Below are 14,780 nucleotides of genomic sequence, written 5' to 3' on the forward strand. Positions count from 1 at the left end.
CCCTAAGCCAGGCAGAGTGGAGACCGGTCATGCTGTGACTGTGCAGGCGAGCTGGCTGAGCCTGAACTCCCCCTCTGGGGTCAGTGGCCTGCCTAGTGTCCTGCAGGACCCCAGAGATGAGCCCAGCACCTGGCCCTGGGCATCCTACAGCAGCTCAGTTGTCAAAGGTGTGGACTGAGGCTGTGGTTGAGCCTCATCCCTGCACCTGACCCTGTCATCCAGAAGGCCAACAGGGTCACCTGTTGTCAAGGATGTCAACTTGCAATCCAAGTCTGGGAACCACATGGCTCAGCTGGTGTCCACCAAGGGCTAGGGTGTGGGGGGGGGGCATGCCTGAAAAATGGCCACAGTGGTCATCGTCATTAAGGAGCTTACAGCTGCCCAAAGCAGATATGGTCCCTAAAAAGGCAAGCACATAACTTAAGAGGATTTAGTGGCAGGGCATGGGCTGCTTCCCAAGGATAGGTTTGGTCCGGGGCCATTTTTCACAGAGGAGCATGTGCCCTGCATGCCCCTGGTCAGAACCCCTGAATGGCTGGACAGACATAGCTCCAGGACCAACCAGGGCAGAGCTGCAGCCTGGAGGGATAGCTGGGCTGGGGTGGCATGCCAACTCAGAATCTAATGCTCTGCTCCTGGTCACTCCACAGATAAGAGAAAGGCTTGGAGACCCATTGAAGATTCTCCTTTGAGCCATAAGTTTTTTCCCCAGGCTTCATATCTGGGTGGTCAGAGCAGGGCTTTGCCAGGAGCCAGATGCCCTCTTCAGCTCCCCTTTACTGGAAGAGAGTGACTGTCCCTGGTATGGACAAGCAGTCAGGGCCAGCTCAGGGCTCCATATGTCCACAGTGTGGGATTCTGGGAGCCAGGACCCTGCCTGGACCCACAGGCTTCCTCCCAGAGGAACTGCCGTCCGGGGCCTGCTGGTGCACAACCTTCCTGGAGAAGCAGCTGCTACACAAACCATGGCCAGCTGCCAGGACACTCAGGGGTCAGGGTGCAGGCTCCAGGGCCGGGGCCAGCCAGCTGGGCCTCAGCTTCAGCTCAAGTGGAAGAGGGTGAGGGTGGGGGCGAGGAGAGCCCAGAAGGCAGGGAGGTGCTTGCCCAGCATTGAGGATGTAGGGACAGGAGGAGCTGGGTTGTCAGACTTCCCAGAATCCCCAGGGCTGACCTTTGGTGACCTAGGGGTTTGGGTTCTTTCCTTGGGTCTGAATGTCTCTGGCTTCCTGGCCTGGGAGAGCTGGCTGCCCATTGCAGGTAATCAGACCGTGGGGGGCCCTAGGCAGGCATGTTGCCATGCCCAGTGTCCCTGGTAGTGGGGCCTAATGAGCCCAGGCAGGAGTAGAAGCCCAACCAGAAGTCCTTTCTTAGCTGGGTGGGGATTGTCTTCCTGGGCTCCCCTGCTGGGCAGGATGAGGTCTGAACCCTGCTGCTCTCCTTCTTCCTAGACAGGACTGCCCTCCACTTTCCCTGAGTGGTGGGAGCCTACCAGACCAGGCCTTCCCAGGGGGGCCTGTGGTAGCACTGTCTGCTACCTATTGCCCCAGTCCAGTGGGGCACCCAGCTGCTGGAGGGTCATTCCACCAACCTCCTTCCCAGGCTCCTCAGCCATCAGAAACAGGCAAGTCTGAGAAATTATCATGGCCAGTACAGGGCTGAGGTGACAAGATGACAGATGTCACATGAGGTCCTGGATGGAATCCTTCACAGACAGAAGGGGAAAGCAGTAAGTCTGAATAAACTTGGGCTTTGGTTAACAGTACCAATATCAACTGGTTTGTTGTAACAAATGTAGTACACTAAGATGTTGGTACAGGGGAAATCGGGTGCTGGGTGTGGGGACTACCTGTACTATCTTTGCAATTTTCCTGTGAACTCAAAACTGTTCTAAATGATGGCACTTATTGGTAAATGGGTGGAGCTGGAGAATATCATGCTAAGCGAGATAAGCTGATCCCCAAAAAACAGAGGCTGAATGTTTCTTTCCTCTGATATGCAGATGCTAATTCATAATGAGGGGGGACTAGGGAAGAAGAGAGTTACTTTAGACTAGGTAGAAGGGAGTGAGGGAAGGAAGAGGGCATGGGGTAGAAAGGACAGTAGAATGAATCAGACATCATTACCCTACATGCATATGTGACTGCAGAGCGGGTGGGATTCTGCACCACATGCAACCAGAAGAGTGAGAAGTTATACTCCACTTGTGTGTGATGTGTCAAAGTGCCTTCTACTGTCATGCATAACTAATTGAAAAACTTAAAAACCAATGAAGGTCAGAATGAGCATGATAAGGCACAGTTTTGAAATAAAAGAATAAACAACAAAAAACTATTCTAAAAAGCAATACATTATAAATGCCTTCAAGTATGGGCTACAGATGACACTACAAGTGCCCTTTGCCATTTGAAGCTGGCAGTGAGGACAGAGGCTTACTGTACTGTCCCAGTTGCTCTTGTGGTGTCTGAAATTTACGTCACAAATATGGGTTTGGAAGAAACCAACAAAGTGGTGCTTGGGAATCTTTCTGCCCAGCACCTGGCTCAACTCGAAGCCGCATCCAAGGGCCTTATGAAACAGGTATGTAACTAAACACACCTCACCAGCACACCTTGCCTTCCACCCTAACCCTGGAGTGGGTCCCACAGATGGTGCAGCAAAGGCCTGGCAAGGGGGTGGGAGTGGGCAGCTGCACAGGGTGTCCTGGGGCTTCTGCTGGTGGGAAGGGTCTTTAGTGCCTTGTCCTGTGTGATGGGTGCTTTGCCTGCCTCCTCCTGGGGCTCCTCCCCGTCCCCCTTCCTGGGCCTCAGCAGCCCCAGGTAGCTGGGCCTGCAAGTATGCACCACCATACCTGGCCAGCACCTAGAGCAGGAGCTAATGAGCACATGGTGCAGGGCACTGCTCCTGAGGCAATTGTCTGGGGGTCCTGGTGCAAGGGAATTTAGCCCTGGCTCTCTTGCTCCTGGAGCTTGCTCTTAGGTGGGGCAAGGGTTATGGAAACTTTGTGCAGTGCAAGGACAGAGCACCCCTGGCTCCGATAGTCCATTGGCTTCTCAAAGTCCCCACGCAGATACTCATAGCAGGTACTGCTACCTCCATTCACAGGCACAGGAACTGAGGCTGGGAAAACCTACACAGCAGGAGACTGCAGAGCTGTGGTGCCCCTGGGCAGCCTGAGACCCCTCTGCCTGCACCCCACCACCCTTCTTCCTCCGTTTTTTCCTCTGCCTTAGTACTTGGGAACCTTTTGCTGGGCCATTATAAGGAGTGGGAATAGTGTACTTGGAATCTGCAGCTCAAGATTAGCCTGAGAGCAGCTGTTAGGTAAATGTAAAACAGGGCAGGAGAGCTACCTGGGCGGCTTCTCTATCCAGGAAGTGACCTCACCTATGGTTAAATCCATGTGTCACTCTGTGCGGGTGAGGGGTGCCTAGCTGAAACATTCTGGGCATGTCTGGAGGGTGTTTCTGGATGAGATTAGCATTTGACTCATAGACTAAGCAAAGTAGATGGGCCTCCTGGGTGGGGACCTCACTTCATCCATTGAGGCCTCAATGGAGAAAGGGGAGAAAAGGCGGAGGGATGCTGCTCCTTTCTTTCCCGCCTCCTTTTCTGAGCGGAAAAGCTGCATTTCCTCTTTCCACCCTTGGACTGAGGTCCACCTCACCAGCACCCTTGGTTCTAGGCCTTTACCTTGAGCTAAACACCACCACAGGCTTCTCTGGGTCTCCTATGGCTCCGAGGCAGCAGATCTTGGGACTTCTCCTTAATAGAGCAGTCGGGTGGTCAGCACTCACTCCTTTCTCTCTGTACATCCTCTCAGTTCTGTGTTTCTGGAGAACCCTGACCAATGGGACGTGATGGGGAAAGATGATCCACATGTGTGCCTTGCTGGGTCCTGGCTTTCCTCAGACCATGTGGTCCTGTGCTCTGCCCAGGTTCTTGGGGCAACAGAGAGGAGGAAAGGAGAGAGGAAAACACACTATGGAGGGCTAAGGCACCTGCTGCAGGGCTCACGGGGCAGCACGTGGTGGCCGAGCTGTGTGGGAGGCAGTGGATAGGAAATCAAGAAGGCAGAGGGCTAGGAGGACAGGGAGAATGCATCTCCTGTTGGTCACAGTCCTTCTGGGTGCTCAGACACTAGCAGACCAAGCTTGGGTTATGCTGAATACCCTTCAGTGACCTGGGCAACAGCACCTGTGAGCCATAGGAATCAGCACTCAGTCCATGAACAAGGGCCCTTTCCTTAGACCATAGTGCAGCCACCACACCATGGATCAAATGCTGAAGCCTTCATACACAGCATAAAGTGGAAACTTCCAGAATGGTGAACAGCTTAGTGAGCAGGTCAGTGTGGACCGGCACTTCAAATGTGGGTGTCCTGGGAAAGGAGAAGTCGGGACTACTTTTGTATCTTTTCTCAACAACTCATTAATTCTTAGAGATAACTGTATGCAAACCAGGAACAAGGGGGCTTCCTGAATCACCATGAAGTCCTGGCTTTACTTGGAAGGAGAGGATGTCCCCACAAAGGGATGGAGAAACTTTGAATCCCCAGAAGAAGAGCTGATTGATCTTTGCATGTCTGATCAGCATGGCTGGAAAGTGCACGTGAGGTCCTCTGGCCCCACTGAGGGTGTACTTGCCCAAGCTCTGGCTGCCAGCAGGGGCCTACCTTGGCTCTCTCCTCAGTGTGCCATCCTGAATCCTGAAACCTATGATGTCACAGGCATCCTTGTTCTCTGAAGCCACCTGCTGTGGCTTGAATGTTTGTAACTCCCCCACCCCCAAATTCAGGTATTGAAATCTAAACCCCCAGCATGATAGTATGAGCAGGTGGAGGCTTTGGGAGGTCCTCAGGTGGAGGGTGGAGGCCCACAGGTGGGATCAGTATTCACATAAGAGAAAGCCCCAGAGCAGCCTGGTCTCTTCCATCATGAGAAGACTCAGTGAGTAGACACCATCTTTGAATCAGGAAGCAGATTCTCACCTGATGTGGAATGTGCTGACACCTTGTTCTTAGATTTCTCAGCTTCCTGAACTGTGAGAAATATCTTTCCATTGTTCTGCTATAGCAGCCTGAACAGACTGACCTCCCCTCCTGCCCTGTCTTCAGGCCTTTAGCCAGAGACCATTCTGTGCTTTTGAGAGTTCACATAATTGACTGGAATTGCCTGGTTGACCCAGGATAATCTCTCTATTTTCAAGTCCATGCCCTGGTTACATCTGCAGAGTCTCTTCTGCCATTCAATAGAACACATTCACAGGTTCCAGGCCTGAGGGCATGGGCATATTTGGGGAATGCCATACTCAGACTGGGGAGAGAGAGAGCGTTTGATGTGGACAGGGAGCCCAAACAATAGCGGCCTCTGCAGGAGCCCCGGGACCTTCCACTGCAGGGGTAACAAGGCCCCTCCATGGAGCCTGCTCTCCAGATGTGATTGAGGAGCTGTGACCAACAGCGCTTGTTTTGATTTGTGCTGTCCCTGAAGAATGGACATAATTGGATGGATTTTTCAGTGAAAATACCACTAAAACCATGGGCTAGATCCCTATTGCACCATGTCTTTAGAAAAATGGTCATTTTGAAATGACAGGCATCTTTCCTTAAGATATCCTAGAAACTCAGAGTAAAATCACAGATCTGTGAGAACACCCGAGTGGACATTCTATGTGAAGAGGAATGAGAGGTTCTCACCCCGGGGAAGCATCCCAGTCTTCAGGGTGTTTGTATTGATAAGATTCACTTTAAAAAGGCCAAAAACCCACAAACTCAATATGTGGTCAAACTGCTGAAGAGAGCAGGGGTGATGTATAAGGTGAAGGAAATAGAAGTCTTGTGGTTCTGTACCTGATTTCATCATGAGTGATGATATTTCTCCAGAAAAACTGTGATGGTGGACAGCTTCAATGCCACCTTGGCCTGGCGCCTGACTTCAGGGATGTGCTGACTTTCTGTTTCAAGTTCAAGGTCACAGCCCAGTGGTGTGTGTGTGTGTGTGTGTGTGTGTGTGTGTGTGTGTGTGTGTATGTGTGTGTGTTTAGGAGTATCTTCCAGTTATCCACTGCAGGCTGGGGGTGCAACTCCGTGATTGAGGGCTTGCCTACCATGTGGGTTCCATTTCTAGTCTTCCTCCTCCCCAAAAGACACCCCGTTATCTACTGCTGTGTAATAAATTGCCCAGGATGTAGTGACATACAGACACCATTTCATTGTTCTGAGTTCCATTTGTTTTGTGGGACTAGTCAGAGAACTCTGCTGGTCCCCCTTGGGATCCCTCGTGTTAATGATTTATTGGCAACAGGGCTGATCACCAGGGAAATGCTGTGCCTCTCTTTCCCTCTGTAGTCCTAACACCTCTCTGTGGAGTCTCTCTAGCAGGTAGACTGACTTTTCAAATCAAGAGTTGTCAAACTTTCCTGTAAAGAACCAACTATTTGAGATTTGTAGACCATGTGGTCTTGTCACCCATGCTTCTCTCTCTTATTGTGACATAGCCATAGATAGTGCAAGAAGATGGTCATGGCCGGCCACAATGACACTTTATTCACAACAACAGGCAGTGGGCTAGATTTGGTCTGCTTCCAGGGTGGCTCCGAAGTCTCAAGGGCACAAGAGCAGTCACTCCCTCTGTGAGCATCAAGCACAGTCCAGGCACAGAGTCACCAGCCACATTTGGCTTGCTAAAGTAGGTTACAGGTTCATTCCAGATGCAACATTGGGGGAGCAGGGGGACGTGTGTGGGGAAGGAAAGCATTTCCTCTACCCTCTTAGGTTCTGTGTCTGTGACCCTGTCAATTAAATTGGTAAGAGATAAACCAGAGAGAATTTTATTTGAAGTAAATATTTTATAAACAAATATATATTAAAAAATTAAATCACATTTGATGTTAATAGTTTAATTTTACTTATTCAGAGATATCACAGAAAAAGAAATGAAAACCCCAAGAAGCAGTTAGATCTGACACCTTCTTGGCCATTTAAAAAAAGTGGAATATTCTGAGATGGCAATCCTGACCCCCTTTCACCAGTTCCAGAGGAGAGGTTATGAGGATTTGGGAGTTCACCAGGGCTGTCCTTGGGGAAAGACTCCTACAGGGAAGTTAGAGGTATCAGGTTCTATTTTGGCTTAGCATTTGATCTTGAAGGAAACATTAGTGCATGCATTCTTATTTTAACCAAGAAACAGAATATTTCTTTTGAAATGGACATTTTACAAGCTTGAGATACATTTCACTAATGAGCTGCTAGAATGACAGTACCAGGGCTCAGTTGCTTTTTGCTTCTGCTACTCCACCAAGGTGGAGAAAAGTCTCATTCCAAGAATTTAGTGGTGGGACACCTGTCACCTCTCTTTCATTATTTTTACTTCTGAATACAGAAACCAGAGATGACATGTGACAATGAGGAGTAGTTCCCGGCCAATGTGAAACATGCCATGTTGGGTTTGGACTGGCTTTGCAATCTGTGTTTCTTGGTTTTCCTGTTACCCAGGAGCCCAGGGCTACTGCCTCGATAAAGGTGTACTTCAGTACCTGCATGCAGAGGCATTATCTGTGATGCAGCTTCTCCTGCCCACCCAGGACACTGCCTGGGAACCTCCTTTATAATCTCATAGGAGCCCTGTTACATAAAAATAACAGGAGGCCGTTGTTTTGGATGAGACTCCTGCCCTGGGCCCCATCAGACCAGTCTCTCCCCCTGTCCCTGCCTTACCAGGAAAGTAATTTTGAAATGAAGATTCCACCTCCTGAGTTTCATTTTTATTTTTTTAATTTTTGTTTTTTTCACCTCTTTTCTGTATATAAAACCAAAATCTTCTACACAACCCATCAGGACTGTATTTTGCAGAATGAAGCATTGCTTGATTCTAGATTTGAAAATAAGCCAATTAAGATCTTTCAACAATGGTTGTACTTTTGTCCTTGGAGTCTTCTTGCTTTCTCCTGTTTATTCTAGGCCTGAGATGATCCCCTCAACATACTGCAACTCCCTTCCTCATGTAGGTGTTCTTGCAGATCCCAATGCGAATCCCCTCCTCTAGGAAGCCCTTCCCCATTCTCTTTATTTGGGTCAATTGCTTCTTCCTGGAAGGAAGACAGGGAGAAGGAAGGGAGGGAGGGAGGGAGGAAGGAAGGAAGGAAGGAAGGAAGGAAGGAAGGAAGGAAGGAAGGAAGGAAGGAAGGAAGGCATACTGTGATGTTTCCTGGAACAGTTTCTTGGATGCCCCATGAACACATTTCCATGTGAACTTGCTAGAACACTCTGACTTTCACAGAGTCCATAAAATATAACTGAAAATTAAAAGTGATGTTCTCTGATACTAATGATTCATCTTTTGCCTGGTGAGCAATGCTGAACCTAGTAGAACCATTTTTGAAATATGTTCCCAAGTTGTTTGCTCTTATTTCTACTTAGGACATGTGTGTGTGTGTGTGTGTGTGTGTGTGTGTGTGTGTGTGTGACCTGTAAACCATCAAGTCAGCATCTAAGGGTGCCTGTACCCACTGCTCTTCAATTTCCCAAAAACTTTCTCAATGAATCATTGAAAAGTTCTCTAAGCTTAAAAAAAAATCAGAAAGGCAGATGGCCAGGAGCAGTTTGGCCTTCCTCTGTGCAGGTGGTAAATGGTCCTTTTACGTGGGATGAGAGTGCCCCTGTATTCTTCTTCATTCTGTTCTGTTGGTTTGGTTTTGTATGTAATAAAGTTTGACCAAAGCTGCCTCCATCTCTGCCCTGAGCTGGTGCCTGGGCTGAAGCAGAGGCTACCAAGGCACAGAAGGGACTTGAGGCTCTCCAGGACAGGAGGGACATCTGCCTCCAGACTCCTATATGATCCCCAGGCTGAGGATGGCAGCGGTAAATATGCCCTAGTGGCAGCAATGTTCCCTTCCTGCAAAAGACTCAGGCACCCCTATGGGACATAGGTCATAGGACTCTCTGAATGGAGGAACACCACAATGGGTCCCTGTTCTTTGAGGGCACAGCCTGAACATACATGGCCTTTCCTACAGAGCCACTGCTCCCTGGGCATACCCTCTATGTCTACTAACCTTCTGCATATGCCCTTCTCTTGTTCCACCAGATGCAGCCAGAGAATGCAGCCAGCATTTCTGGATATTTTCCTGCACACAGGGACAGCGCTCCCAGAAGTCCCCAGGCAGGAGGTGGCTGCACGCATGGTTTGTGAACGTGGTAGGTGACCTGTTACAGTGAGTTTCTTAAAAATGTAGTTGGGACCCACAAGTGGGACATGAAATTAATTTTGTGACCTGGGTGTGGTGGCAGATGTAATCCAAGATGCTTGGAAGGCTGAGGAAGGAAGATAATGAGTTCAAAATCAAGCCTTAGCAACTTAGCAAAAACCCTGTTTCTAAATAAAAAATAAAAAAGACTGGGGATGTTGCTTAGTGGTTGAGCACCCTTGGATTCAATCCCTGGTACAAAAAATATTAATATAGTGAGATGTAACTGGAATTTTAAAAATTGAGCAAATTTAAAAAATACATAAGGGTAAGATTTTTTATCTTCTAATGTGTGCCCTTTCTCCATCATCATATTTACCTTACTCTATCACAATGTGCATTTCATCAGGACCCATCCTGCTGTGAGACTTCAGGCATCTCTAGATGCTCTGCTTTCACTTTCTTTGATGGATTTCTTTCTTTCTGTTTCTTCTTCCTAGATCCTCACATTAGCAAACTGCTTTTCCACTGATTCTTTAAATGCTGCGTTCTCAAGTCTCCTTATCTCAGGCTTTAAGCTTTGCCTGCTGATCCTAGTGACATGGACAGTTGACCCCCACTCATCTCTTGGTTGTCATCCCACCTTTCTCTTTCTCTGAAGTGCCAGATCCATATATAAAATATATATGCTGTATATGCTAAATAGACATTTGTATATGTATGTATATGTGTATATGTGTATATGTGTATATGTATGGATCTCAGTTTGTGGTTGGGCAAGCTCCAATTTATAACTTTTTTATCTCTCATTGCTATGCTTTTGTGTTAGCTAAGAAATTATTGTCTAACCCACCATCATGAAGATTTATTCCCACAGAGTTTTCAGAGTCTTTTGGCTTGGGTTCTCCCCCTTGTTAAATGATCCACTTTGAGTTGCTTTTGTAAATGGGGGAGGTAGGAGCCTCCACTTCATTCTGATCATCCTGCAACACTTGCAGTGGGGTTTTTTTTGATGCTCTCATTGAAAACCCTTTGAGTATACCTGTGAAGACTATCTATTTTATTTCATGAAACTATTTGTCACTCTTCATACCAGTACTCATTCTTTTGGTTACTGTAGCTTTTGAGAAAGGTATGAAATATCCAAGGTTGTATTAGTTGTTGCATCTAAAAGTTCAAAGGAAATTAGATACAGAACAATCAGAGAAGTGGGTCTCTCTTATCTAGAGAACCAGCTGTCAGTAATCCCCAGGACTTGAGATCCCAGGGGTTACTCTGTGTCTTGTCACCATGCCCATTTACCACCCACTGGCCATGAGGGAGGCTCTGTGCTGGGCAATTGGAGATAAACTGTGCTCTGGAGGTGAGGTGACTTTCCCATGGTCACACAGCTGAGAAACTATGGGACCAGAGCTTGAAGGCTGCCTGGGTCTAGAACCTCTGCTTTCCACTGCTTCCTTCTGAACTAACACTGACCTGCAGGAGTCGCTGGGAGGGGCCAGGCACATTGCCCTGGTCAAAACATTTCTTCAATGTGGTAAAATAGACATGACATAAAACTTGCCATTTGAATCATTTGAAGCATACAAAGCAGTGGCCCTGAGTACATTTTATTTCATTGTTACTCCATTACCATGTTTCTCCAACACTTTCTGTCTTCTCAAATTGAAACTCTGTTTCTATTAAACACAAACTCCCCATCTCTCCCCCATTCCCTGGTACTCACCATTCTATTTTCTGTCTCTATAGATTTAACTACTCTAGTTGTATCATTTAAATGGAATCACACAGTCCTACTGTGACTAGTTTCATTCACTTACAGTAGTATCTTCCAAATTCATCTGCATTGTGGCATCTATCCAAGTTCCTATCCCTTTTTCAAGGTTGAATAATATTCCACATATGTATATGTCACTCTTCATTTATCCATTCACACTGGTCAATGGACATGGGTTGTTTCTACTTCTTGGTTACTGTGAATGACGATGCTATTAGGCTGAGTGTGAAAATAGTTGCCCAAGTCCTTGCTTTCAATTCTTAGCTGGATCATGTGGTAAATTCTATGCTTAATTTTTTGAGGAATTCTCAGAGTTTTAAAATGTCACTTTTGAAAATGATTTCAGAACTAACAGTATTACCTTTGGGTTGCACTCAACAGAAGAAATTTTTTTCTTCCTGAGGCTAGTTTTTCTGTCTAAAGAAAATAAATAAATAAGCAATTTTGGTGAAGCAGGTCAGGCTAATTTGGAGAATGTGACAATGAACAAAATCTACTTTTTGTGGTGTTCTTCCTAGTTAAAGAAGCAGTGCTTCTTCTGTGGGACAGTTAATTACAATAAAAATTTTAACCAGGAGTGAGAGGAAGACAGGCCTAAGAACCAGAATAGGTCCCACCCCAGGCTCTGAGGACATTTGCAGGACAGAGTATCCAGAGCATTCACCCCGCATTGGGTGGCACAGAGTGGTGCTCATCAGGTGCCAGCTTCTGTTCCATGTTATTGCTGAAGAGGAAGGTACAGGCCTTGGGATTTGGGGGCAGGGACCTATTTTGTTAGTGGTAATAGCTGGAGATGCCAGAGGCTGTCCTGAGGGTCCTTAATCAAGGTTGGATATCAAGGGCCAGGCACGAAGATGGCCCAATGGCTTGTTGTCTATATATGATTAAGAGACTTATTAAAACCCAAAGATGAACATGACTGTGTACAGTGAAATATGGAACTCCACTCTCTTTTGTTCCCTCCCTTTCTTCTTTTCTCTCCTCTTCATCTCTTCCTTCCTTCCTTTATTCCTTATAAATAGTACTTATTGAGTATTCTGAGTACTGAGTGTTTAGTATGTGCCCAGCTTGCCATCTTGAGATATGTTATTGAAGAACTAAATAAAAATCCTGCCTTTAAGGAGTTTATATCTTATGAAGTAAACATCAGAAGTCCAGGGAATTTGATCTTCTATTTTACTGATGATAAGAACATATGTTTATAAAACTGAAGAGCTTTTGCTAAAATAAATAACAGAATTGGAATATAGAAAGAAGTGTCTGGAAACAAATTCAATGGATTAAAAAAAATGACATCTTTTCTTTTTTAAATAGAAATTTGTTTTTTCATGAGAATAAAATATCTCCCCAAACATAAAATTTCTAAAAAGTTCTTTTTTTTCACCAAATACATGAAAAACACATTAGAAGAAAGATATAAAATGTCTTTGTAGAGTGTAAACTAGTTACTGAATACATGAAGAGGCATCCTGGGCTTATAGTAGTGCTTACAGCCTAAAAACACAAATCTTTGATAAATACATGTGCAAACAACATATCTAATTAAATTTTATGTTTATTATTTATATGTATAATATACTGAAAATATTAATAATTTTTATATATTTATTTAACAGAGGTGATGCAATTCCCAGTATCATTTCAATGGATTTTATTTGAATTAACAGAAAGTATTTTAAATTTGTTAAAAAAAAATAAATACATAAAAATTGTTAAGAAAATTTTAGACCAAAAATATAGAGTTGGGTATCTTGCTCTATCTAAAGTAAAACAATATAATAAGGTAAAGCAATATAATGTAAGATAATATAATATAAAATAATAATATAAAATATGATAGAAACAATATAATACTACTGTAACCCAATAGAATAGAATTGGCAGGAAAAAATGAAACAGATCAGTTGACTTGAGATAGGTCCAAATGTATACAGAAATTTAATATATGTTCAAAACAACATTGTAAAAAATGTTTTATTGTGTACATTTGTGGCTTACCAAATGATGCTATGGGATACATATAAAAAATAAAATCATTACTGTAGTGAAGCCGATTAACATATAATCTCACATAATTATTTTTTTAACATGAGCAGCTAAAATCTACTTATTTAGAAAAAATAAGTACAATTTTAGTTTTAAAAGATTTTTTGCATCTAAAACAACATTTTATTTAGCTGGATGCAGTGAGAGGACACCTACCATTTGACATTTTATTGTTGATTCTAGTTTGTTCATGCACAGTTAATCTCTCTCACACACACCTGTTCTAAATCAGGGTGAGGATTAGGGTTGAGGACTCTGGGTATCTCACATAAATAGAATCATTTAGTATTATTTCTTTGAGTATTGACTGATTCCATTTAGCACAATATCATCAAGGATCAATCGTATTGTAATATATGTCAGAATTTCTTTCCTTTTTAAAGGCAAAAATATTTCACTGTATGTACATACTATATTTTATCTATCAGTTCTGCTGATATAAAATTGATTTTAATAATGTACTTCATTTAATCCTGTAAACCCCACATATTATAATTCCAATGTGCACTCAGTGTAACAATTGAGGTACTTTTGTTGGTTTTGTATCCAAGCTTTGGGATCTGGTGCACATTTTATACCTAGAACGTGTCTCAATTCAGAATCAGCCAATTCAGCTATGCAGTGGTCATGTGTGGCTGGGGACTACCACTTTGGACACCCATGGTTCTAGATTACCTATAATTAGCATAGGGGTAAAGCTAGCATCCTTGTGAGAGAGTGGTCTCCTGGTGGGCACTTCCTGCTAACACAGGAAGTGTCCGCTGTGGCACCTACTATGCGGTCAAGGTGGGTAGAATGATTAGCATGTGGCCTACCTTGCCTCCTCCTAAAGTTGAGAGACTGACACCAGCATCATCCTGGTGACCCATATGCCTGGGGTTCAGAGGCTCTCTGGCAGCATCTGGAAGGCAGAGATGAGGGGAAACTGTTGTTTTTGCTAGCCAACATATATGAAATTGGTTTTCTATGGCAACAGGTGTGCAGATCACCTCATCCATGTATTGACTTCACTGGGGAGAGGGGAGTGGGCAGCTGGCTTCTGAAAGATATCCCAAGCCCTTTCAATGCCTCTTGTGCATCCTACTTGAAGGGGCTCAAGTAGGTTCTGTTTTTTTTTTTTCAGGTGAACAAGAATGTATACCATGATGGATTGGAAACCACCTATTGCTACATATCTGCACACCAAGTGAACAGTTCTGTGAAAATACTGACAAGACAATGACATTCCACTTAACCTGCCTATTGTGTTTGAGGATCTTGGACACACAATTAAAATATGCCTCCTTGGTTTAGAAAACCTTTGCCATCAAATTGATAATAAATATGATGATAAATAAATACATTTCTGCTTAGCTTTCTCTAGGCAGCTTCTCCAATTACATGATATACAAAATATTAGGTCATAATTGAATTTTGTAGTAATTTGGGAGGAAAGAAGAGCTTAGGGAAGAGTCTATAACTCATGACAACTTGGAGACATGATGTAATAGGTGGAAAGAAAATTGATTATGGCTTTAAAAGGACATTCATTTTATGGAATATGTTTAAAGGATAATTTTCTCTATAGATTATAAAGCAATTTAGGAAAATTATCCATAAATATTTTAGTAATAAATTTTGTTTCTTTAAGAAGAAATTATAATCTGTACCTCCCTCCCCCTCTGGCTGTCAGTCACTGAACTGAGTTGTCTTGATATTTTATTTAAATGTGATCCACATTTGTCAAGCTTCTGTGTTTCAAGGATTTTGTTGGAGTCTCTTGAGATATAAGCAC

General features: G+C 44.5%; 1 long non-coding RNA gene across 1 annotated transcript in view; it reads left to right on the forward strand.

The window, feature by feature from the left end:
• Positions 1–14,344, forward strand: part of LOC120890315 (uncharacterized) — a 333,009-nt gene extending 318,665 nt beyond the window's left edge. The window contains exons 2-3 of the long non-coding RNA XR_013440055.1: positions 9,084–9,193; positions 14,130–14,344. This is a non-coding gene — a long non-coding RNA (uncharacterized LOC120890315). The remainder of the gene's footprint in view (positions 1–9,083; positions 9,194–14,129) is intronic.
• Positions 14,345–14,780: the final 436 nt, after the last annotated feature.

The sequence above is a fragment of the Ictidomys tridecemlineatus genome, chromosome 6 (assembly GCF_052094955.1).
Source record: "Ictidomys tridecemlineatus isolate mIctTri1 chromosome 6, mIctTri1.hap1, whole genome shotgun sequence".
NCBI classification, from domain to species: domain Eukaryota; kingdom Metazoa; phylum Chordata; class Mammalia; order Rodentia; family Sciuridae; genus Ictidomys; species Ictidomys tridecemlineatus.